Source organism: Orcinus orca, chromosome 3 (genome assembly GCF_937001465.1).
Source record: "Orcinus orca chromosome 3, mOrcOrc1.1, whole genome shotgun sequence".
NCBI classification, from domain to species: Eukaryota; Metazoa; Chordata; class Mammalia; order Artiodactyla; family Delphinidae; genus Orcinus; species Orcinus orca.
Window position 1 is genome coordinate 183924583 of NC_064561.1, and position 2355 is coordinate 183926937.

Genomic DNA, 2355 nt, shown 5'->3' on the forward strand with positions numbered 1-2355 from the left:
AGGAAACTGCAGCCAAGGAGTTTCCTGCTCAGAGACCACGTGGAATGAAACTGGGAAATATTCTAGTAGGTAGACACGAATGCTGAGAATGCCAATCAATGGAGATGGGTGTTATTCGAACCAGGTGATGGGTGCACCAGTTACAAACCACTAAGCTCGTCACTGGCATAAATTAAAACCTGAGTTTCCAATAAAAATAGTTGTGCCTTTGTATTCTCTCGCTCTCTCCCAAATGGCGGCCCCAGCAAAAAAGAAGAAGAAGAAGGGGAAGACCGTCTCCCTGACAGACTTTCTGGCTGAGGATGGAAGGAATGGTGGCAGAAGCACCTATGTCCCCAAACCAGACAGCTGAGCTGATGAAACAGACGACCTAGAAGGACATGTTTCAACCACTGGCAGAGTAATGATGATGACGTGTATAGGGCACCTCCAGATGACCGTTCCATCCTGCCCACTGCTCCACGGGCTGCTTGGAAACCTGAGCCATTGACTGGAGCCATCTTCCCGAATTGCCACCCTACACTGCTTTTCTAGGGAACCTGCCCTATGATACGGCAGAAGACTCCATTAAGGAATTCTTTAGAGGATTCAACATCAGTGCAGTGTGTCTACTGGGTGAACCCAGCAATCCTGAGAGGTTGAAAAGTTTGAGTTATGCTGAATTTGAGGACCTGGATTCCTTGCTCAGTGCCCTGAGCCTCAGTGAAGAGTTTCTAGGTAACAGGAGAATTCTGATTGTTCTTTCAGCCGAGACAGAAATCAGGATTCTGAAAAAACAGATGCAGATTGGAGGCCTGTCGTGCTGCAGCTTTGATGGCCACCCACCTAGAACAGGTGATGAAGGCTTAGAGACAAATATAGAGATTGTTATTATTCAGACCGATAGCGTGATGGGTATCGGGACAGTTACCGTGATGGCCCACCCCAGGACATGGATCGATATGGAGCCAAGATTGCTATGATCACAGAGGCAGCAGAGATTACAGTAGAGGCTGCTATGCCAGGATGGGCAGTGGCAGAAGAGCGTTTGGTAGTGAGTACCATAGGATGACGTCTACAGAGGAGGTGAAGACTGCTATAAAGACAGATATGACAGACAAGATGACCAGTCATGGAGCTCCAGAGATGCATACTCTTGGGATGACTGTAGGCATGATGATAGATGTCCCCCCAAAGACCCAAACTGAACCTAAAGCCTCGGAGTACTCCTAAGGAAGATGATTCCTCTGCTAGCATGTCCCAGTCCAGTCGAGCAGCCTCTCTCTTTGGAGGAGGAAAGCCTGTTGGCACAACTGCTAGAGAACAAGTAGAAGAGCCACTATAGAAGGAACAGGAGAAACTGCGACATCAGCTGGATGAGCCAAAGCTAGAACAACGGCCTCTGGAGAGATACCCAAGCTGGCAAAATGAAGAAACTCAGGAACGGGAATGGTCGAGGACAGGAAGTGAGTCATCACGGACTGGGACCTCAGCCACATCTGGCAGAAATGCACGAAGGAGAAAGAGTGAGAAGTCTCTAGAAAATGAAACACCCAATAAAGAGGAAAACTGTCAGTCTCTAACTTCTAAGCCTCCCAAACCTGAACAGCCTCTAAAGGTAATGCCAGCCCCTCCACCAGAGGAGAATGCTTGGATGAAGCGAAGTTCTAAACCTCCTGTTCGATCTCAGAGCTCAGACACAGAGCAGCAGCCCCCTACACGTGGTGGAGGGAAAGTAGTTCCAGCTCAGCCATCTGAGGGAAGACCAGCAAGGAAAGATGAAAATAGAGTAGTTGGGGTGAGTGTCCCAAAAGACCAGAGTGGTAACTCCAGCCGTGGTCCAGGAAATGGAGGGAACAGAGACCACTGGAAGGGGTCAGAGAGGAAAGATGGCAAAAAGGATCAAGATGCCAGATCTGCACCTGAGCCAAAGAAAACTGAAGAAGATCCAGCCTCTAAGTTCAGTTCTGCAAGGAAGTACGCTGCTCTCACCACTGATGGTGAAAATGAGGGAGAAGATGACACCAAACAGACCTCTGCACTCTGTGCTTTCTCCTAGTCTCTCTCCCTGCTGGAACATTCGAGAGCAAATCAAACCTCTATACAGACAAGAAAAAATAAAACTCACCATCTCTGGAAAAGAAAACTTTGTAAAAAGCACATACTCTTCCCATTCTCAAAGAAGTGTCTTCACTTTGTTTCTTAGAGACCTCCAACTCCACGTAAACTGTCTAGTGGTAAAGTGCACTCGACACCCAACCACACACTCCAGAGTTGCTGGGACACTCACGATGTTCTCGTCACAATTTCTCTACAGTCCTGGGATTGTTGATTATAATACTAACTGTATATTCACCTAAGAAGCTTTCGAAAAAT

General features: G+C 47.6%; 1 pseudogene; it reads left to right on the forward strand.

Annotated features, from left to right (window-relative positions):
- The first annotated feature begins 232 nt into the window (after positions 1-232).
- On the forward strand, positions 233-2038 carry LOC101276771 (eukaryotic translation initiation factor 4B-like; annotated as a pseudogene).
- The last annotated feature ends 317 nt before the right edge of the window (positions 2039-2355 follow it).